General features: G+C 40.0%; 2 long non-coding RNA genes across 5 annotated transcripts in view; one reads left to right on the top strand and one right to left on the bottom strand.

The window, feature by feature from the left end:
• The first annotated feature begins 3737 nt into the window (after positions 1–3737).
• LOC127532537 (uncharacterized) lies at positions 3738–7707 on the top strand. 4 transcript variants are annotated; one of them, XR_007939954.1, is made up of 7 exons: positions 3738–4043; positions 4146–4245; positions 5175–5250; positions 5857–5963; positions 6067–6182; positions 6315–6433; positions 6957–7707. It is a non-coding gene; the product is annotated as an uncharacterized LOC127532537 (long non-coding RNA). The 4 variants fall into 4 exon arrangements; XR_007939952.1 differs by having other exon boundaries at positions 5844–5963; XR_007939953.1 differs by having other exon boundaries at positions 5844–5963; positions 6311–6433.
• Positions 7708–15564: 7857 nt separating this feature from the next.
• Positions 15565–24315, bottom strand: part of LOC127532539 (uncharacterized) — a 64716-nt gene continuing 55965 nt past the window's right edge. The window contains exons 5-6 of the long non-coding RNA XR_007939959.1: positions 16756–18384; positions 15565–16661 (exon numbers count right to left, since the gene is read on the bottom strand). This is a non-coding gene — a long non-coding RNA (uncharacterized LOC127532539). The remainder of the gene's footprint in view (positions 16662–16755; positions 18385–24315) is intronic.

Genomic DNA, 24315 nt, shown 5'->3' with positions numbered 1-24315 from the left:
ACCACATTTTGTTTAATAAGACTTAATTTTTACAGTATTCCAGCCAGTACAATATTTTATATTAAACAAAGGACAGGAAAACAGCAGCATTCCAAGGGGGAACTGTTGACATGGGCACTGGGTCACCTTAGGTGGAGGGACACCGTGGCACCCCAGATGTCACAGACATAGGCTGTGTCCGAAATCGCATACTAACGTACTACTAATACTAAGTGTGACGTCAAAATAAGTATGTAGTGCGTTCACATTAGATAGTATGAAAAGACTGAGTACGCGAGAAATACCCGGATGTATACTATATCTGGAAAATTTTTAAGTATGCACGGTGACCACACTAGTCATACTCAACCGCCCCATAATGCTTTGCGAGCTATCCACCGAAATGGAAGCCTCCATGGGATATGTGGCCGGACCGGGGCGATTTTTATTTTATTTTATGTGGTTAAGTAGTCATCCTAATCACCCCACAGATTTGAGAAATAGGCGTTTTCTGACCAACGTTTTAAATTTGTCAGACGCCTCACAGCGTGCTACTGAATGCTAGCAGCTAGTTGCAGCAGCTAGTTTTACATACAGAACAAGTAGCAGCTACCTCCCATAGCCTGCAGCTACAACTGAAACGATTCGCATAATCTGGCTAATAACTGCATGAGGAGTGCCGGCTTGAAATTGCCACATTAATTATGCGACTGTTTGTTAGCGTAAAATCGACCTGAAGCCGGCATTCAGCCGAGATTATTTGATAGCTGTACTTCCGGTTTTTGTCGTCGGAGGTTTGAAATGCATTATGGGAAACGGAGCAGTATACTGCAGTGTGAACGGTCGGCATTCTAATCATACTTATAGTACGTAGTATACAGTATATACTCATTGAGAATGTAGTATGTAGTACGTTAGTATGCGATTTTGGACACAGCCATATATACATAGACGTCTCATTGACTGCGGCCGCCCACTCCAGCGGTGTGCCTGCAGCGCCGCCATCTTGGATCGGGGCCACTCGCTCCTACAATGCATTACTTCCATAGAGGAATGATGAGCTTATACAATTAAAGTTGTCATAAATCGCTCAATTCTCAAGGAATTTTGACGGGGTTTGCTTGTAACAAACACCAGACATGCTCCAGACATAGATTAGATAGATAGATAGATAGATAGATAGATAGATAGATAGATAGAGAGATAGATAGACAGAAAAAACAAACAAAAAACTATCAGAAAACATTCAGATGTGCTCAGGTTTTTATTGACTTTACATTTACAGCTTTACATTGGAGTACAATTATTATTTTTGTATTATTGTACTACTACTGTATTACTGTTATTGCTATTCATATAATTATCATTATATTCCTATAATAGTGCATGATTATTATTTATTATTTTTTATATTACAGTTACTCGTATTATTATTATTAATAAAACTATTACTTCTATTATTATTATTATTACTACTATTATATTACTCTTACCATTATTACTGCTATTATTATTACTACTACTATTACTATTATCATTATTGTTATTATTACTACTATTATTACTATTATATCAATTATTATTATTATTACTATTATTACTGCTATTATAACTATTATTTTTAATTGTTATTATTATTATTACTGTTACTACTACTATTATTACTATTATATCAATTATTATTATTATTACTATTATTACTGCTATTATTACTATTATTTTTAATCATTATTATTATTATTACTGTTACTACTACTATTATTACTATTATATCAATTATTATTATTATTACTATTATTACTGCTATTATAACTATTATTTTTAATTGTTATTATTATTATTACTGTTACTACTACTATTATTACTATTATATCAATTATTATTATTATTACTATTATTACTGCTATTATTACTATTATTTTTAATCATTATTATTATTACTGTTATAATTACTACAATTACTATTATATCACGTGTATAAATCACGTTCTTTGGGAAAGCTTAAACGTGTGAGAAAAGTAGCCAGAGATAAAGAATTATCTACAACAAAATATTTCCATCATAAATCAGGGCTATTATTAGATCAGATGCTGTATTCTAACCCACCAATTACTGCAGTAAGTCTGTTTTTTCTTTGTAACAGGCTGTTGCTAGGAACGCTAGATTCATAACATCGAATTTTAAACAAAAAATTGTCTCAGATTAGTTATTTCACCGGTAATCAGCTGTGTAATACACAGGATGATGTAGAGAGCTGTTAGATCATGGGTAGAAGCCAGACACGGAGCTGATGGGGTTCTATCCGTCTTGTCTGCATTTATTTCTCTCTAGCTATGACAACCTGCTAACAATATATTATTCCTTACATACATCTTACATGTGAAAAGTAATCCCACGAGCTCTTGTTTCCTTACAGCGCTCATTAGAGCATCCATAGGCTGAACAGAAGTCCGGAATCTTTATTTACCTTTATTTTTATTCATTTATTTCTTTTAACCTTTTTGCTTTTTTTCGTTTCTTGATTCATTTTATTTGGCTTGGTGAACTACCAGAGGTTAAAAAATAACGGTAAGGTAACTCAAGACTGAAAAATAATGTACATTTCAGAGTTCTACAGAAAGGCCTTTTTCAAGGAATAAGAAATGAGTGAAACACTTAAAGCTGTTCTGCAGTGATTGAGGTTGATCAAACCTTGAAAGTTGGTGCTACCAAACCCTACAGATGCCCCAATTTTTCTAGGTTACTTCCAACACCTCTGTCTGCAAAAAAATAGTGCTGGAACACACCGTGGCATCAGACCCTCCACAGCGTTGTTTAAAAAGTATTGTACTGCAGATAGTAGAGTGTTGCCATAAAAATGGAGAGAAAAAGGCTGTTAACAACAGAAGAGAGACAGACCATCAGAACACTTCAAAATGTAAGTTTTTCCCACAGAGAAATTGCAAATAAGTCAAGATGTCAGTGAGTTCAGTTTTCTTCACCATCAAAAGGTGGCGGCCAGCTTCCCACTTGGTCCTCCAACATGTTCCATCTCCATTGATGCCCTCCACAGTGGTCCCACCAGATATTTTGGTCTTTGTTCTGCCCTTCAGACTGTGTAGTTTTGCTTAGCCTTTAACCTAGAGTTGGTCTGTGTTGTTTCTTCCATCTCTACCAGTCCTTGTGTTCTCTTTTCCATGTTCCCTGTAGCTCTCCCAGCCTTGTCTTACCTGGTTTGTTCAGCCTCAGCTCTACATCCTAGCCTAGCCGCTAATTAATGTTGTGTCTTCTCCTGTGTGAAGCTATATGTGTTTAGTGTTTGTCCTCATCTCCCGACTCCTCTAGAAATTCATTTTCTTCATCGATTCTTTGCGCTGTGTCTTTGCTCCATGTATGTTGTCTCAGTTGTTTGTCTCTTGTATGTTTTATGGTGTCTTGGTTTTCTGAGTTCAGCCTCCCTAGTTCACGTCGCACTTTGTTTAGTTCGTTTAGTCACCTCTCCTTGCTAATTGGTTGTCTTGTCTGTTTCTGCTGGCTGCCCTTGGATTTCACCTTGTAATTCCATCCATCCATTATCTATCCATCGTCTTATCCTATGTGGGGTCTCAGGAGGGCTGGAGTTTATCCCAGCTGACTTAGGGTGAAGACAGGGGACACCTGGACAGATCTCAGTCCATCAAAGGGTCACACAGACAGACAACCAAGCAAACTTAATCTGAGCAAACAAAAATCTATTCTGCACTCAAAAAATGTATTTTTATATTTGCAACTATCCACATACACACACAGTCTTAATGCTTTTCACTCGGTTTTTCACTCTGCTCTCCTGTGGATCTCTGCTCTACGTCCTCGCTACGTCTCTCTCGCTCTCGCTCAACATCTGCTCTCTGCACACGCTCAAATCTGCCTTCACGCTCGGTCAACTCTGCACGGCGTTACAAATGTGCCACAATTCCAGCCAATCACAGACTTCTGATTCTATCCAATCGGGTCCCTGTTTCGGCCGCCTCTCGGAAGCGCTGTTAAAAACGATCGCTAAATCAACTGGAGTTCTGCTATATACGCTGGACTACGACAGATTTTCGGTGAGTATTGTTTTATTATTTAATTACATTAAATAAAGCACTATTTTGTTTAGTGTGTTGAATACAGGTGTAATGTTTTGGTACGGTTTTGCAGAAAGTCAGTCCTGCTTCCGCAACAAAACGAGGGATTTAGCAGATGTGCTAGCTAAACAACATGACAGATCCAAATAATGACAACCCAAATACTCCGCCACCATGTCAGGTTAGTTAAGATTTTTGGGTTTTTTAATTTTTTATTAGCTGTGCTTTTGATTAAACTTTCTATTAACCAACCTTTCAGATTAAAGCTGATTTACTAGCAGGAGTCAAAGCTGTAGAGCTTAAGCTAACCTAATAGCTAATGAAAACTTTGTTGGACATTAGTTTGATTTCAAAGTGTTAAATACTTTGTGTTTTGAAAGAACATATTAACTTTACATTTGGTATTGATTTAGGGTCAAAGTGCGGTTGAGTTAGCAGCCAGAAATCTAATAACTTTGTTGGTTAACACCATGGCCACAACTAGTTCACCAAGCCCTACAGAGACCAGACAGCCAGAGCCTAGAAATGGAACTGTACAGCAAGAGATGGCAAGGTTTGTGCATGTTTACTCAATCATATGTTTTTATTCATAATATTGTGAATTTGATGTTCTCATTTGGTTTGTGGATGTGTTTAACAGAGACATTTAAATTCATATATAATCAGAACTGAGAGAGTCTAAAAAAATCAAATTATCTAATATTTGACTATTTATATTATTTATAAATGCATACATATATATGTCCTGTACAGAGCTTTTCCAGGATACTTCAGATCAAACTTTAGTTGAGGTAAAAAGAGGTGTTTAACTTCCACCAAGCAGCCTCCTAGAACAACCAGCAAGACCATTACTCTCATTTTTTATCTGCTTCCAAAAAACACACTCTACACACCTTTGCCAGTTGAGGAGCTTGAACTCCTTCAAGCTGGCATGGGAAGACAGACGGTGTCGCTGCCTGACAACAGTGACCATGCAGAGGTACAGTAGTCAGTTCATAGTTTTGACTTTCCGTGTTTAAGGCGGTCATTGGGCAACACTTTTAACCCAAATTACAGGTTAACGTCTATATTGTAGTGTTTTATTTCTCTCTTTCTTTTCTTTGTTGTCAGATTTCAAAGGTCCTGGCTGAAACATTCCCAAAAATGGAAGATCTTTATGGGGGATGGCTCTTGCATAAGGCAACAGGTTTGTAAGGCCAGGATTGTGTATTTTTGTATCACATCCCACTCCTGTATTTGTAATTTATTTTAGTTGTACATAAGGGCTATTGCTGCTCAGGCATTTAGTTGTAAGCATTAGAGATGGCTCGTTGACCATAAATAGGTGTATTTTTAATTAGAATATGTTTGTGTTTCTTACAATAAATGTGGCAGTGGTCGACAGAAGCTCACTGTAATTCCACCAGAAGCAGAGAGTTATTCTGTAAGAACTCTGAGAGCTCAGTCAGTAGGGGGTAAAGCCACTATTTACATAGTGCCACTACAGGAGACATTAGACACCTCTCCTCTGCCTCCTGACTCGCAGCACTTTTCAAAGATGCCCAAGAAGACATGTTAGCAGTGTAATGAAGTGATGTCTCTGCAGATGCTTGCAATACACATTAAGACATGCAAAGGAAAATCACTTTCTGATGAGAGTGATGAAGAGGTGAGAAAAATAGTTTGTGTTTCATTGTGATGGAAATGACAAAACATAGTGTTTATTAAAGTGGCTGTTTTGTAAATCTGCAGTACTCTGAGCTATGCATACTTTCCCTTTCTACATTTTTCGCTTAACAGTGAACACTTTCAGGTTGAACATGTGGCTGATGCACAGTCTCTGATGTTGTTGGCTGATGAAGTTATAAACTGTGGATACACAAGCCAGATCAAGCTGGATAATAAACAAAACATCATTCGGTAAGAAACAACAACTGTCATTTAAATATTTTTGATTTTTAAACCAGTTTTTGATTTTTGTGTTCTTTCTTTCATAGTACTATTGTCTTGCACTCTACCACAGACTGATTCCAATGCTTCAGCCAGTGAGAAAGGGCATGGAACTGTATGGTCTGCTCAGTCAGAGGGCTGCAAACCCTGAAGCTTTACACACTCTTTGTTCCTGGGAAGATCATCAAAGTGAGCATTATTCATAACAGTTTAACTCACCGTGTTCTTGCAGACAATCCCCCTGTTCTGGATTTTGTTCTTTGTTATATATGTATATGAATTTTAACACCAATTGTATATTCACTTATTCTTTTTAGCCAGATGCTGATTTCATAATGATGAACTGCCGACCACAGCTCAGTGAAAAGGGGACATCTCGGGAGAGAACTGAAAGATTATAAACTTCATGCAAGATTTTTGCCAGGAGCTTGAAATATCAGGTACTATGCTATACAGGACTGCAGGCAAGTAACTAATAATCAGTACAGTTGAGGTATCCAGTAGGTCTGTTATGCTGTTATGCCACTTGTCCAATTTTTTTTAAATTTACTTATTTCGAACATGAAATTAACAGACAGCCGATGCAGCTTATACAAAATAAAACCGCAGCTAAAACAAGGCATCACATAAATTCACAAATCATACATGTTCGAAAGGGAGTGGGAAGAAGACAGAACTTATTTAATCCCACCCCAAACAAGGTTACTTTATTAACAATTTATTTCTATATAACCAAAATTAAATGGCAATAACATATAGCTATCTAACACACCAGAAGCAAGCGTCACAGCAAATCAGAACAAAGTGGTTCTGAGTGCTCACACTTATGATAGGGTTGTCTCTTCCAGGATGATAACCAGGCTATAAGATGATTACACGATTACTACATGATTATTTAAATTGAAATTCCTTAGTTCAAATTGTTTGTAACATGTTTTATTTCTTATATTTTAAACATCACAGTGCTGCAGTTGAGGAGCCCCACTCTCTTGGAGTTCAGCATGTGCTCCAGTGGTTGACTGGGAAAGCTCACATTCCCATCCTCCCTGATGAAAAGAGACATTTCAAAATAACATTCATGTTTGACCACGACTGCAGAGAGCCACTTGGAGATCACTCCATTTGTTACCAAACTGTGAGTGCATGCACTCGTACAGTAACTTTTCCAGTGCAGCATCTCAACACTTACACTGAATTCAGAAGACTTATGAGTGAAGCAGTTAGATATGGTGGTGGCTTCCACAGAGTTTAACAGAAACAGCCCTCTGGTAATCTGAAACAAAAAATGAGAAGCTATTTCTAAACATTAACTGATAGAATATGTTCATAGCTAATGAAAAAAGCAAAACAATTGTTCCTGTTAGCTCAGTGTTTGACTTCCTCTTCAGTCATACAGATTCCCTTTATACAGGGTTCTCTTGCTTTTATTAGTTAGAAAAGCTTCAATCATTTTTGTCACTGTGCTGGAATATTTGTTGACTTTCAAGTTCTTGTCCAAATGTCTATTGGTTGGACACCTGTTGCAAGAACCTGATGTATAAGTCACGACCATGTGACTCTGAGTGTTCCAGAGGGTTGATAGTTCTCTGAAGTTCTTCCAGGGCTTCATCATCCAGTGGGCACTCAAATTCAGGAACCACAACTGTGCCATGAGAGTCTTCCTGCAGCACAGCACTCTGCCAGTCAATGCCTGGGCCCTGAAGGTCCTTCGAATTCAAAACATATCAGTCAGGAATGGATACTTGTTGAAATACAGTTTTGGTATTTGTGTGAGTTTTTTTAATAATAAACACAACATTACAAAAAGTGATGCTTTATTTTTATTCATCAGCATAGAAATTACTTCATTAGAAGTAGAAACGAAAAAAAAAATCAGGATCATCCCACAAATCATGACATATTTCCTGATTCAGGCCTTATAAACAGTACAGTACTCTTCATTTTATGAAAATATGTGGGCTTTGTAAACTACAGTCTGTAATAGTCTAATCTTTCAGAATGCGTAGCAGATACGTACTGCTCAGTCTTACAATCAACTTCTTAAAATACATGTCCTACTTGTTTTTACATTGAACCTTGAGTCTCTCCCCCTCATCCAGATCTTGTAGACGTCCCATGCACCACAGCTGTTCAGGGGTGAGACCTCCCTCTGTCCGCAGAGAATGATTATTCCATCCTTCAATAAAGGTATCAAGATCTGCCCGGAGTCGAGGGACAAAGACGTAGTGCACACCAAAGAGAAGAGTGGCATCAGATATGTCAAGCAGACCATCCTCTTCCAGAGAGTGAAGAATGTCATGGTACTTTTTCCAGAGATGAAGCTCGATCTTCCTGTTCCTCGTGTGGCAAACATGAAATGTGCAATATCCAGGTTTTCTACTCCCTGATCTGCCCTAACCCTGTAACCAAAATAGATAAAGTTGTATCAGTAATAGTTAATGCAACTTATACAGATTTAATCAAACTTCATATAACTAGATAATCAGGTCAGAATACCTTGACGGTAAGCCATGAAGCTGGACCGATGTGATGAAGAATGAGAATGCAGCTTGTGCTCTGTTATTTGTTGCAGCATCCAAGTACAAGACCTGCAGTAAAACCACACGGATAATGTACAGATCTGTGTTTAGCTAACAGCATATTATAACATTGTTCTTTGTAGCATTTGGTATCTCATTTGTTGTGTTATTTTATTTTTAAAAAAACATCAATGTGGTATATCCTACAAACAAAAACACTCCATACAATGAGTTTATTAGACACATACAGCTGAAACCAAAGCAGCAAAATTTTTCATTGAAGCAATTGCACGTTTAAATAATATTCAAAAAATGTAATAAAGCAAAAAAAAATTGGATCTCAAATACACAACTTTATATTCATTTTACCTTCTGCAAAGTGAATGGGGCTGTAGTTCTGCCAACAGTTACTATCTGAGATATACTACATCTTTAAATAACTTTTTTATTAATGTTTTTGTGCTAGAAATGGTAGAAATGGTGAAAGTGTGACCAGCTCTGCTTCACTCGTCTCAATGATCATATACAGGGCACTTACAAAAAGACAATGTTTTTTTTTTTTTGTTTTTTTTTTTTTCTTTTCTTTTTTTTTTTTTGTCTGCAAGTCCGCTCAAAAAATGACACCAACCACTCATGGTGCCACTGCTTAAGCTTCATGTGCAATTTTTTTTCTTCTTTGTGACTGTGACCATCACCGGCCCTCATGGCAAATTAACCTACCATGTTTATTTCAAGCTGTTTTCTACATTATGCCATTGAGGGCTGTGCACACCCAAGTGAAACATAAAACAAACACAGGACAGACAGAAAGGTGAGGCATAGACAGTGTTCTAAGAGAAAAGGTGCATTTTATTTGTTTGTACTCTTTAATTCACACCTTAAAACCATTTACAAATCTAAAACCCTTCACAAACACCTAATACGACAAAGTCCCAACGGATCAATCATGAAGATGTCAGGAGGCCACAAGAAGGATAGATAGAGCAGAGTGAGATCCACAGACACTAACCCAGCAACCTCCACTGACTCAGCAACCGGAGGAACACACACTATTGAGTTTTGGTAGGTGCCGGTGTGGTGGGTCTGACATGCATGAAAACCTCCACCAAAAGGAGGGAGCTGTCCCCTCCAGCCCAAGGAGGTCCACCCAGCCCCCCCGCAGGAGCCACCAAGCGGAGACCCAGCCCAGGAGCCCGGAGCGACCCCCCCCCGACACAGCCAGAGCCCCAAGGCCCGGGCAGCAGAACGGGCCATAGCGGACCCCCACGGCGCCCCACCGGCCCACAGCCCCACTTCCCCCACGACCACCCGCCCTCCCCCCCGTCCCCCCCCACAACCCGACCCCCCCGCCCCCCAGACCCCAAACCCCCGCCCCCTCCACCGTCCCACCCCCCCGCCACCCACCCACGCCACCCCCCCTCCCCCACCATGCCGCCCACCCACAACCCACCCCCAACACCCCCCCGCCCCCCCACCAAGCCACCCCCCCACCCCTCGCCCAGCCACCCCACCCCACCCCATCCAACCACACCACCCACACCACCCACGCCACCCCTCCCACACCCAAATCCGGGAGGCCACCCGCTCACCGGAAAACAGCACCAAGGGACCGGGCAACGGCACCGAAAGGGCAGACGAGCCCAGCCCACCTCCGGCCGCCCAGAGAGACGTGACCCTGAGGGAGGGAGGGAGGGAGGGAGGGGAGGAGGGAGGGAGAGGAAGGAGCACCAGGGGAGGCGCAACAACCCAGGCCCTCGGGCCCGGCAGGGAGAAGCCCCGGAGATCACGCCAGTAAAACTATTGTGAGTTGCCCTGTTACTGAGTTCACCAGTTCCCCAACTGGTGAATACTCGCCCTGCACCGTGAATGTGACCCACCCAAGTGTATATACAAGTATGTGTGGTGTCTTAGGATTGGGGGGTCGGTGAGGCAGAGCACAGGGTAACGAAACCCCCACTCAGCCTCACCGCAAGCCCAAAATGTGAATGTGTATGTGGTGCGTTAAAATTGGGGGAAGAAGTGTCAGGGTGGGGGCATAGACGGGGGGCCACAGCACAACACTGCACTGGGGCCCATCCCGTCTAATGACGTCCCACCCCATAACCACCCACCCCCAGGTAGTGTGGTGCATTAAAATTGGAGGGGAATTGTGGAGTAGGAATATGACCTCTCCACCCCCCCCCGAGGGATATGTTGTGTGCCCTATGTGTATATTTACAAGTTGTATTGTGCGAAGCTTGTGAAGTGATTTAAGAGGAGCGATCAACGGGGCCCCACCCAGCCAGGCGGAGGAAGGTGCGCGCGCGCCCAGTGCCCCCCCATACACCCCCCCCACCCCAATCCCCAACCCCCCACCCTATTTTTCCAGTTAACAAGGATTGTTTTTTTGGCAATGGCGAGGGCTACAAGTAAACATTGAGATTGTTTGCGTGGTAGGTCCGTTGTTGTTAAGTCGCCAAGTAAACACAGACTTGGAGATAGAGGAATCCTGCAGTTTAAGATAGCGGAAAGTTTTTCTGAGATGTTGGTCCAGAAATTTTTTACGGGGGTGCACAGCCATAGAGCATGAAAATAAGTATCAGCAGTGTTCTGGGAGCACTGGAGACAGATGTCGGAGTCGGAGAATCCCATTTTGTTCATCATATATTGAGTAATATGTGTTCTATGGAGGATTTTGTATTGGATGAGTTGTAAGTTTGTGTGTTTTGTCATTTTAAATGCATTATCGCAAATTTGAGTCCAGAAGTCTGGTTCCGGAGATATAGATAGGTCTGACTCCCATTTAGAGATGGGTAAATGTATTGTATCAGTGCTTAAGAGTAACTTATATATTTTAGAGAGGTTTTTAGTTGTTGTCGGAGAGAGCTTTATGATTGCTTCAGCTAATGGCTGGAGCGTGCTTTGAAGTGTTGGGATTCGTTTCTTAATAATATTTTTAACTTGAAGATAATGTAAAAAATTCCCGTTTTTTATTTTGTATTTTTGAAGCAAGTTTGTATATGACATGAACGTATTATCTGAAAAGAGGTGGTGGAGATGTCTGATTCCATTCTGCTCCCAAACAGCTAAATGGAGCGGCTGATTGTTAACTTGAAAATCAGGGTTGTACCAAATGGGAGAAAACTTACAGGGCTCCAATTTAGAGTTTGCAATTTCTAATGCCTTCCACCAAGCGGTCAAGGTGGAGGAAATCATTGGGTTTTTAAAACAGTTATGTCGTTTGATGGATGTTGTAATAAAGAGTATGTCTGAAAGTCTGATGCTATTGCAATCCTTCTGTTCTAATTCTAACCAACAGTTGGCATCTATGGTAGGTTGTGTCCATAGAATAAGATATTGTAGCTGGTTAGCTAAATAATAATGCATAAAATTTGGTGCTTCTAGACCTCCTTCGGCTTTACTTTTCTGAAGAGTAGATAGACTGATTTTTGCTTTTTTATTATTCCAGTAAAATTTTGTGATAGCCGAGTCCAGCGACTGGAACCAGTTGGACGTTGGTTTGAATGGAATCATTGCAAAGAAGTAATTTATTTTTGGTAGGATTTTCATTTTGATAGTAGCTATTCGTCCCATAAGAGACATAGGGAGATTGTTCCAGCGCTGTAGGTCATTGGTGATGTTATCCAGTAATGGGGAAAAATTTAAGTGAGGTAATTCAGATAATTTAGGTGAAATTTTTATGCCTAAGTATTTTAAGTTGCCTGTAGGGAAAGAGTAGTGAGGGTCTTGGTCTGCAGGACTCCATGAATTTTCTGTGATCGGAAGTAATGTTGATTTTGTCCAATTTATGGAATAATCTGATAACTCTGAAAATGTAGTTATTAAATTAAATACTTCCCTTAATGAAATAGCCGGTTCTTCTAAATAAAGTAATATATCATCTGCGTATAAATTAATTTTGTGTTCTGTTGCCCCAGAGCGGATTCCTTGGATCCTGACATCCTGGCGCACAGCTGTTGCCAACGGCTCAATGAATATCGCAAATAACAAAGGAGAGAGTGGACAGCCCTGTCTGGTGCCTCTCTGTAAAGTGAAAGTCTTTGAGGCGATTCCATTAGTGGTGACAGTAGCTTTGGGAGAATCATATAGTGCTGATACCCAGTGAATAAATGACTCTCCAAAGCCAAGCTTATTTAAAACAGCAAAGAGGAAGGACCAGTTAACTTTGTCAAAGGCTTTTTCTGCATCCAACGATATAATAACTGCCTTTTTGTCCTGCCGCTGTGACATGTTAATCAAATTTAAGAGCCTTCTTACGTTGTTGGTAGAATGTCGACCTTTAATAAAGCCGGTTTGATCATTATGTATAATTGTTGAAATTACTGTCTCCAGTCTAGATGCCAAGGCCTTTGCAATAATTTTAATGTCGGTGTTAATTAGTGATATCGGGCGATAACTTGACGGAAGGGTCGGGTCTTTATCTGGTTTTAATAAAAGTTTAATTGCTGCTGTGTTCATATGAGGCCGTATGTGACCACTGGTTTTAATTTCTGTTACTAATCTAAAAAACAGTGGAGCCAGCGTTGACCAGAAGTGCTTCAGAAATTCGGCCGGAAAACCGTCTGGACCTGGTGCCTTACCATTAGGCATACTGTCTAGAGCACTGGACAGCTCATTTATGGACAGTGGAGCATCTAGGATATTTTTATGTTCAGTAGATAACTGAGGCATATTTAAACTAGTGAGAAATGCCTCAATATGCTCAGGGTTGGGTTTGTTATTTTCTGAATACAGATTCCAATAATAATTGTAGAAAATATGATTAATTTCTTCTGGTGATTGCGTATACTCACCAGTTGTCCCTTTTATCGCTGTTATAAGAGATTTTTCCCGATTGCGTTGGAGTTGGTTTGCAAGAAATTTACCTGATTTGTTATTATGCTCAAAGTTGTTGTATCTCAGTTGTTGTATTATGAACTCGGTCCTTTTGGATAACATCTCATCTAGCTGTATTTTTGTATTTTGTAATTCAGTCCATATCTGATTATTGGGGTTTGTTGTATATTCATCAGTTAGTTGTTTAATTTTATCTTCCAGATCTCTTTCTAATTTTTGGTCTTGTTTCTTTTTATACGATGAATATGAAATAATTTTACCTCTAAGTACTGCTTTCCCTGCTTCCCAGAGTAAAGATGGAGATGAGTTTGGGGAGTCATTCATTTCCAAATAGTCTGCCCACTCTCTCCTTATGATCTTATCGAACTCTTCATCTTTTAACAGTGAGATGTTAAAACGCCATGTCGGAGGTGGTTTAAAGGTGAGGTCAGTTTGTAAGGAGAGGGAGACTGGTGCATGGTCACTGATAATAATGGGGTGTATTCTTGTAGAAGCTTTCTCGGTAATAGAATTATTTGTAAGAAAAAAATCAATTCTTGAAAATGATCGATGCACCGAGGAATGGAAGGTGAATTCCTTCTTGGTTGGATTTTTTAGTCTCCAGCTGTCGCCAAGGCCAAAATCATCCATATATTCCTCTATTACTTTAGCAGATTGAGACTGCCTTGTACGTGTTGTGTTATTGGAGCGATCTACTGATGGATTTAGGACTGTGTTGAAGTCTCCTCCAATGATAACAGTTGAATTTGCTGTTAAATCAGATAGTTGAGAGAAAAATGAATGAAAAAAGGCCGGATCATCATTATTAGGGGCGTACAAATTCCCAATCGTATATTCTTTATTAAATATAGTTGCCTGGATAATAATGTATCTGCCTTCTGAGTCAACTATTATGTCATTTAAAGTAAAAAGTAGCCTCTTATGAATAAGTATAGAGACTCCTCTTTGTCTACTGTTATAAGAGGCAGAATAAACCTGATTGAAATTTAAGCCAGTAAGTAATTTTTCTTCAGATTTTTGTAGATGGGTTTCTTGTAGGAGACAAATGTCTGCTTTTAATTTTGAAAAATGGTCTAAGATTTTTATTCTTTTTGCCTGTGAGCGAGTGCCACACACATTCCAGGAGACCAGAGTTAGTTTATGCATATAGACAGTGTAAGTTCAGCCTTGGATGTATAGCTATGTGAGCAGATTACTGGTATTGGCATGTTATGAAATAAACTCAGTCTGCTGATAACGTTGGATGGGTGTATAGCAGGGTTTAGATCTATGATGGGTGTGGATAACAAGACTATAAAACATGTCAAACGTGAGCACAAAAAAACAAAGAACACTGGTGCCTCGACATATATAACAAACAAAAGATTTACATAGGGAGTTTGTGTGGGGGGAGAGGGGAGGTGTGAGTTTAGGTGGTTAGGGGAAGTAGAGGGAGGGGAGGTAGACAAAAAGGTGAACAGAAGGGGGTCAAACATAAAACAGTGAGCCATTATTATAAGTAGCCATTAAATACATATACATATATACATACCTTCATATATATACACACAATATATACATTATTTTATTGTAAATAAACAAAGCTCTTTCGTTTCACCATGCTGATCAGAACAGCCAGGGAGTGGTATTGGGGTCCCGGTACAGTTGGCCGTCGATATAAAGTTTATCTACAACCAAGGTAGACCGTTTCCCCTTCTGTCTGTTCTGCTTCAGTATGGGAAACAATACCTTCCGCCGCTCGTTTATCTCTCTCGGGAATTGATCGTTCATTCCGAAAGAGGTCCCTTTAAGCTCCCGTCCTTTACTTTTAACTAATTCTTTCTGTTTAAAATGTTCGAATTTAGCGATAATAGGACGGGATTTATTGGCTCTACGGGCTCCGAGCCTGTGAACGCGGTGAAAGGAAATATTATTCACCGTTTCCTGGGGAATTTTTAAAGCCGTTGTCATAAATTTCCTAATTTCTGTCTCCGGATTATCTGTGGTGCTTTCAGAGATTCCTGAAAATATTAAATTGTCCCGCATACTACGGGACTGGACATCCAGTACAGTTTCTTTAAGCGCTTTATTCTCCCTTTTAATCGTTTCCAGCTCGGTTGTAACTGCGGAAAAGTTAGAACGTAGTTCCGCGTTGTCCAGTTGGAGCTCACTTACCTGTTGATAAAAAAAAACAAAAAAAAAACAAAAAAAAAAAACAAAAAGACAATGTTGCTCTTCAGATTACTTGTATGTAAAAATGTATCCAGATGAGATATTAAATGTTTGATTACGTTATAATTATCATTAATTTCATACTGAAAGCCACTAGCTAAAACAAATACTCAAAACCAAGTTGAAAGGCTGGCATACTGATCTCTGTGTACTTGGCTGTGTTTCTTATTCCAAAGCCATCACCAATGATCTGTACCCTTTGGTTGAAGATTATGATCAAAGTACCTACAGTTTTAAACGGCTGTTCATAAAGCTAAGTCAGCCATGTCCAAGTTTCTGATATATACATAAGGATCAAATTACTCTGATTTATAGCTGCAAAACTTCACACATACAGTCATATAAATTTAAGAGTAAAAAATGACCTTCCTTGAGTAGCCATCCACTCCACCAAAGACTGCAATGTTGTACCTGTTCAAGATGGGGAGTACTATTTCAGTAAGGCTGCTCATGTGTGAGTCGTGTCAGCTAATTGCAGACTGTTCTAAATTGCAACAACTTTTTTTGAATGCAAATATTCTATTAAAAGATGTTTGGGGGACATGTTTAAATTAGGGGCTCCATAATGTATTCCCAAGTAACAAACAAGATAAACTTCACTGAAGTATTTTTAATGACATTCCTCTTTAAATGAAATAGTTAGTCTGAGCAAGCTTATTTACCTTATGAGTTTATGATTTGTGTCAATGTGGACAAGGGACAGAGGGCCTTGCACAGAGTAACTTGGTCAAACAACACATCCTATTTTAGTGAGCTGTGAGAAGATCACAGTTGAATATTACACGTAAAAACAAAAGCATTATTCTTAGATAGTGTATCTGTTCCATCAGTTTGTATGTTTGTCAAGTTTGTGAATTAATTGTTGCGGTGAGAGCTACTGATTGAGCTAGCAGCCAACAAATCTAGTGTCCCTTAGCAAGCGAATAGAAATATACAAATCAATGAAACAGACACACAGACTTTCATGCAAGCTTACATGACAAAATATGTTTGCAAAACCAACTACTTACATGTGGATGTGGTGCACCGTTGTGTTGTCGTTCAGGATCCGACATGGTACAGCTTTGCTAATCTTGGCTAATTAAACGAGGGTCCAGTGGCTCTGAAATGTGGATTTAAACATTACACTTGTACTTTAACACACTAAACAAAATAGTGCTTTATTTAATGTAATTAAATAATAAAACAATACTCACCGAAAATCTGTCGTAGTCCAGCGTATATAGCAGAACTCCAGTTGATTTAGCGATCGTTTTTAACAGCGCTTCCGAGAGGCGGCCGAAACAGGGACCCGATTGGATAGAATCAGAAGTCTGTGATTGGCTGGAATTGTGGCACATTTGTAACGCCGTGCAGAGCTGAGCGAGCGTGAAGGCAGATTTGAGCGTGTGCAGAGAGAGATGCTGAGCGAGAGCGAGAGAGACGTAGCAAGGACGTAGAGCAGAGATCCACAGGAGAGCAGAGTGAAAAACCGAGTGAAAAGCATTAAGACTGTGTGTGTATGTGGATAGTTGCAAATATAAAAATATATTTTTTGAGTGCAGAATAGATTTTTGTTTGCTCAGATTAAGTTTTTCTTTGCTCAAAATTGTTTTCTGTGCTCAAAATTTCACACTGTGCGCTCAGGATTGTGGCACAAATATAACTCCATAGAGAATAAGTTTCTAACCATTCAGTCTTCATTTCAACCAGATTGTAAACTGTGAAGTGAACGACACTTTAATTTTCACACATGAATATTTTGTTATATTTATTTTTATTACTCATTACATCTGATTGTAAATATTTTCCTTCATGTCAGAGTTCATGTAGCAGCTCAGCTGGTTCAGAAGCAGGTTTAGAAAGAGTTGTGGGTTTAAAGCATGACTGGATATTTAAATAAAGATTCAGATTAAACTGAAAAGTCTCATTTACATTTTAAAGGATACAACTGGTGATAATTTTTGTTGTCAGAAAACTTTATTGAAAACCAAACCAGTATAATGAACAGAAATCGTTATGATGATTACAGTTGCAAAAACAGTTTTAACACAAAGAACAGATACAAGTCAGCTACAGATCTGTAGATATTTAAAAACCACACAATGAAGAATATTCACTGGACTCTTGTTGCTGAAGTTCAGTGATGTGGAGGCAGATCCAGAGAGACACACTGGAGACTCAGATGACTTAGGTTGTGAGTAATGTTTACTGATATCAGGAGAAGTGACACCAACAGAGCAGCAGTACATGCAAGCAATGCCAGCAGCACTTCTGAGGATTCTCTCTGATCTTTGGCTTTATATTGGAGTTGGGAGAAGGTCAGATTTAGATTACAGACCAATATGGAGACAACTGGTCTGCTTAGTCACATCACAATAGACGATATCTGATCTCCTGCAGTGTCTGTCTGTCTAAAGGCCATTATGACCTTAGAAAGGGGAAAGAGTCATTTTTCCTTCACAACTCTCATGACCTCAGAGATTTTCTTACAAAGCTACAATATTAAATCCTAATACATCACACATCACTCTGAAATATCCAACAACATGCTCTATAAATGAATCCAGCTTTACAGGGATACGCTGATGTCTCTGCAGTTCATTACAACATTTTCACATGAGAAAGTTTTCACAGTTTAAATGTGTAGATTTTCACATGTATGTTGCATAAAATCAGCTGTAAATCTGCCCTACCATGAATTTATCAACACAGCAACAGGATAAATAAGATATTTGTTCAGTTTTCTGAACAATTGACTCTGCTCTACTCCAAAACAATAAATGTCTCACATGACAGTTTGATATTTATTAGTTGGCTCTAACATGTCAACCTAAAACATCAACCTTCAAAGTAAAACAAATGAAAGATATCCTGTAAATACAGTTTACAGTTCATCCTTCTCTTCCTTCTCTTCCTCAAAGATGGTGTTGTCAGGCTTCTTGACCCATCTAAGTTTGAACCCTGCTGTGATCCCTTTCTCTTTCAGCTTCTTCTCCAGCTGAAAAACAAGTTCATGAGCAGAAAGAAAAGATTTTGATTCTTCTTCTTGTTCTTACAGATTGATGTCCTCTTAAATTTAAATGTTAACATGAAACTATCTCATCTCACACTGACCAGTTTCTGGATGGCCTCCGTCACAGCGGGGTCATTCAGGTCCATTGTGGATTTCAGAACCCTCAGCTTGATCCGAAGCTGCTGCTTTTTCTCTGTAGATGGCGTCCTCCTGTATGAATGCATTCTTGAAATCTGCTGTTGAGATTCCTCATTGACCACTGCAACATCTCAGCTGGGATACTGTGAATTTCATCCTGAATTCTCTGTTTTAACTCATCCAGAGTTCTTGGTCGAGTCGTGTACACTTTACTCTTGAGGTAGTCCCAGGTAGATGTCAAGAATGCATTCGTACAGGAGGACGCCATCTACAGGAAGTCAATTTAAAAAAATGAAAATTCCATCATTGTTTCTTAAATGGCATGTTTTAACGTTTCAATTACTATGAATAAAATATTTTTCTTCCATCACTCTTGGTTTTATTAGATTGTTAAATGTTCCCGTTTTTTTTGTGTCACCCTGTATTTGTTAGTGAAGTTGTAGCACATCATTAATGCTGTGAACTCCAAGCAGCAGTTTGTGGATAGTTTTTGGTCCCGTCATGTTTTTCTTCACTGGTTCATCTTTCAATCTAAAGTCCTCTTTAGAACAAAATGTTGTCAGTTGGTGAAGTTGAAGACGTTGACAGAATCTGACTCTTAGATGAACGATTTCAGACCTGATGTGAGTTTTCTTCCTAGGTGCTGTTCTGTGTTTTATTTTAGATCCTGCTGATAATTTGAGCTTCTCAGACACAAACTACATAAGAAAATGTTCATATATATATTTTAGTGGTGGGACACAATTATAAAAATTGATGTTATTAATTACAGGCTTTGTAACGAATTCATCTCAATTAATCGCACTTTTGTCAAATAGTAATATTTGACACAATAAGTGAAGTTTTTCAATTCAGGTAAAATTGTGGGTGACAGTTGAATCAATGCATAGACATATGTGTTTAGAATATACACTGCTCAAAAAAATTAAAGGAACACTTTGAAAACACATCATTATTTCAATGTGGGGAAAAACAAACTGGATATGTATATTAATATGGACTGGATAATGTGTTAGGAATGAAAAGATGCCACATTGTTTGATGGGAATGAAAATGATCAACCCCCCAGGAGGTCTAAATTCAAGACACCCCAAAATCAAAGTGAAAAACTGATGTGGCAGGCTGGTCCATCTTGCTGAAATTCCTTGGCAGCAACTCAAAATGGTATTCAGTAGTTTGTATGGCCTCCATGTGCTTGTATGATGACTGACGATGCCGGGACAAGCTCTGAATGAGACGATGGATGGTGTCCTGGGGTATCTCCTCCCAGAACTGGACCAGGGCATCACTGAGCTCCTGGACAGTCTGAGGAGCAACCTGATGGTGTCGGATGGAACAAAAAATAATGTTCCAAAGGTGTTCTATTGGATTCAGGTCAGGTGAGCGTGGGGGCCAGCTAATGGTATCAGTTCCTTCATCCTCCAGGAACTGCATGAGTTCTCTTACCACATAAGACTGGGCATTGTCGTGGACCAGAAGGAACCCAGGACCATTGCACCAATGTAGGGTCTGACAATGGGTCAAAGGATTTCATCCTGATACCTAATGGCAGTCAGAATGCCATTGTCCAGCCTGTAGAGCTCTGTGCGTCCCTCCATGGATATGCCTCCCCACACCATCACTGACCCACCACCAAACCGGTCATGCTGAACAATGTTACAGGCAGCATAACATTCTCCACGGCTTCTCCAGACCCTTTCATGTCTGTCACATGCGCTCAGGGTGAACCTGCTCTCATCTGTGAAAAGCACAGGGCACCAGTGGTGGACCTGCCAATTCCTGTGTTCTATGGCAAATGCTAATCAAGCTCCACGGTGCCAGTCAGCGAGCACAGCGGGCACTAGAGGACGCTGGGCCCTCAGACCACTCTCATTACATCTCTTTCTGATTGTTTGATCAGAGACATTCACACCAGTGGTCTGCTGGAGGTCATTTTGTAGAGCTATTGCAGTGCTCATCCTGTTCCTCCTTGCACAAAGGAGCAGATACCTGTCCTGCTGATGGGTTGAGGACCTTCTACAGTCCTGTCCAGCTCTCCCAGACTAACTGCCTGTCTCCTGGAATCTCCTCCATGCGCTTGAGAATGTGCTGGGAGACACAGCAAACCTTCTGGTAATGGCACGCATTGATGTTCCATCCTGGAGGAGTTGGACTGTCTGTGGAACCTCTGTAGGGTCCAGGTATCGCCTCATGCTACCAGAAGTGACACTTACCCTAGCCAAATGCAAAACTAGTGAAAAACAGTCTGAAAATATTAGGAAGGAAAAAAATGTCAGTGGCCTTCACCTGTAAACTCATTCCTGTTTTGGGGGTTGTCTCATTGTTCCCCCTCTAGTGCATCTGTTGTTAATTTTATGAACACCAAAGCAGCTGAAACTGACTAAAAAGCCCCTCAGTTACTTACTTGACCAGATCAGTATCCCACATGTTTCACTGATTTGATGCAATACTTAGATTAAAAGGTGTTCCTTTAATTTTTTTGAGCAGTTGTCGTTCAGTATAGCCTTCTTTAACCCTTGCCTCAGGTTAAATCAGGACCAGCTCTCCGTTTAAAGGGTTAGATTCTATCTGCCTATTAGTATTCCACCTAACAGGTTTCAGCAGAATAATTAAGCTGGTGTCGAGGAATACTCGCCTAGGTCCTAACTGTCTTCTTCCAAACGTCTTACCCCTCTTACTCCAATAAATACTCTCTTACTAAGCAGCCCTCCTAAGTAGTAGAATTGATTTATTGACCACGTTTGTTAACGACAGCTTTCCTCTTAAAACTGTGGCACTTGTTGATATTCCTAGGTTCGTTTTAGAGGTTTGGAAAACTAACCTCAGGGGTAATGTTTAAATAACTAGTTGGATTAAAGTAACCTTTAAGAACCATTAGATTTAATGCACACAATCAACTTAACTTTTTACCACTTTGCAGAATAGGTGAATCATAATCATTTCATTAGACTTCTCTTTAAATGCAATATAGCGTTTTATTAAGCAAGTTTTAGCAAGGGCACAGCATCAATTCATGATTAAACAATTTAATTATTTCTGATTATTTCAAACTAAACTAAACTAAGCTGAGCGTACCTAAGAATCTTCTCTAATTAGTAAATTTAGGAGAGAGAGCGGACAGCCAGGCCTTAGCTGCCACGCCCGGTCTTGACCTGCGTCTAGTTGAACTCCTCCGTGGACCAGCAGACTCGGTACGAAGTCTTCTTTGTGGGCAGAGGGTGTTCTTCATAGGCAGGGGGAGTGGAGAGGTCCCGATAGCCAATCGTTGGTCTGGCAGTTATCTTTAGTAGCAGCTGGAACACAAGTGCGGGCGTCTCAGCTGTCTTCTCAGTCGGATGGTGGTGGTGGAAAGCCCCCGTCTCATCAGGCTGTGGTGGGTCACTGGGTCTTCCAGCCCCTGGAGTGGAGCAGCCCTCTGCTGCTGCCTCCTGTGCCTCTCTGGATGCCATGGGTGCTTGCCTCTCTTCATCTCTTTGGACAACTGCAGACCTCTCAGGACTCTCTGTCTGGCAAAGTGTGGTCTTCGCTTGTTGAACAAAGTCAGACAAAGACTTTGCCTCCAACGATGTTCTCAGCGAACTCTGGAGCCTAAGTCCTGCGTTGTCTTCACGTCTCTTGGGCAAAAGGGTCCGGTGAAGATTCTTCAGAACTCTGGCGATGCTCCCCAGCAGCTCCGGCGAGCAGCATCTCCCCCCTCCAGGGGAGAACTCCCAATTCAGTGTCTGTGTCTCTGGGTTTTATACCCTAGCTCGACTTCAGCTTAGCACATACACATTTTCACACACAATTCTAACTAATAGGTACGCCCAGGTAATTAATTCATAGGTTTAAGACACAACCTTCTTCCTATCACGCATACATCATTCTTTCCATCTTTTCTGTTAACACATCCACTTGTTACACACACTTCAGTTGTCATGACAATGTAGGCCTGAGCCCATCCTGTCATCCTGTGGAAACTCCAAGTTCCTCATTTCTGAGGAGACTTCTGCTTTTCCCATCCTGTCTGCATACAGCTCAGAACAGCACAGATTACTTCCATTCAAAACTCACTTAGTTACACTGAATCACTTCTTTAAATCATTTTTCTTAGCATGATCAAATAACTTATTTTAAATCATTCTCTTCTATAGCAATCATCATTTCCAGAATATATATCAGCCTATTAAAATCATTCTTGCATCAAGCATAAGCATAATCATGTGGTTAACTTATATAGTTTCTCATTTTAACTTTTCATTGGTCTGCTTAAAGCTTTTATTTAGGTGGTGGTTGCTCCTGGGATCTCAAATAACTAGGCCCCACTTGACACAGTGTATAAATTATATAAAGTAGGACATGTAGAAAAAAGTGATTTTGATTATTTAAAGCCTGCACTTAGTCGTTTTTCCCCCACTATAAGGCACATAACATCAGCATAAGTAGTTCTAGGACTTTCAAAAAGTTGAAAATCTACAGATTCACTCTGATTTCATAGTTTCTGAGTCTGATCAATCGTGTCATTTTGATGGGTCTTTTTTTTTAGGAATATACATTTTTATTTGTGTAATTTTTTAGAAAGAGAAAGTTTCTAATGAAGTTCTTATAGATAGTTTTGTTGTTTAAGTTATTCTTCTTCCAAATAGACAGAGCCTTGACAAAGTAAAAACTTAATTCGCAAAAGTGTTTGTTTGATTTCTATTTATCTGCATTTTTCATCTGTGTGCTACATTCACAGATTACTGCAAAATCAAAGTGCAATTATATTCAACATTTTAAGACTTTTTGTAAGCTCAAGCACTGTCTTGAAAAGCAGTCCATTATGGGATGGCTACACCGTTAGCCATTAGCAGGACTGTGGTAGCTAACATTAGCTCTGGGGCTAACAGCAACATGTTTTACATTGAGGTGATTCCGTCGGCTTGAAGTGCTGCAGTGATCGGAAAACTCTTTCGGCACCAACCACGTTTTATCCAAGCTGACATCTGGAAGATTTTTACAAGAAAACTTTCTGCCCAACAAGCTCAATGCGTCTCATCTTCCTCCACTGTTCACCAGTGCCTGACTTCACTCAGTGCTTCCTGGGCTTCTTCTTCATGGCTGGCAAACAGACTTTAGGTTCATTACCACCACCTACTGAGATGGAGTATTCATCAGAGTTACTGGTGTGGCAGAAGTTAAGGAACTGAGAAAAATGCGACTAAATGCATTAATTTATTTAGCGTGTTATTTTGGTGCAACTCCGCCATAGCCAGTCCCAAGCCCCGTTGAGAAAGGAGGAGGGTTGGGCAATGGGTTAGCACCCCATTCCCATGAAAGCTCAAACAGCTACAGAAACTGCAAACAACGAAACCACTACAAATCACCGCAAGGAAGGAGGCGGTAGAAGCTCAAGTCTACTGGTGAATGCGCGGGCTCAAAGTTGAAAGGCCGGCCAACACACAATGTGCCAGGTTCTGAACACCAACTCTTCAACTAACTTAGCAACCTGGAACGTGCAGACACTCTACCAGACTGGAAACCTGACACAGTTTCTGAGAGAGTGTGAAAATTACGAATTCGACATCTTGGCGATTAGTGAAGTGCAATGGACAGGCAGTGGAAAGATCAAGAGTGAGGGAAGGACCATGCTATACTCTGGACT

This window comes from Acanthochromis polyacanthus, chromosome 24, assembly GCF_021347895.1.
Source record: "Acanthochromis polyacanthus isolate Apoly-LR-REF ecotype Palm Island chromosome 24, KAUST_Apoly_ChrSc, whole genome shotgun sequence".
NCBI lineage: Eukaryota > Metazoa > Chordata > Actinopteri > Pomacentridae > Acanthochromis > Acanthochromis polyacanthus.
Note: the sequence above shows the minus strand (reverse complement) of the source record. Positions and strands in the feature narration are given on the sequence as shown.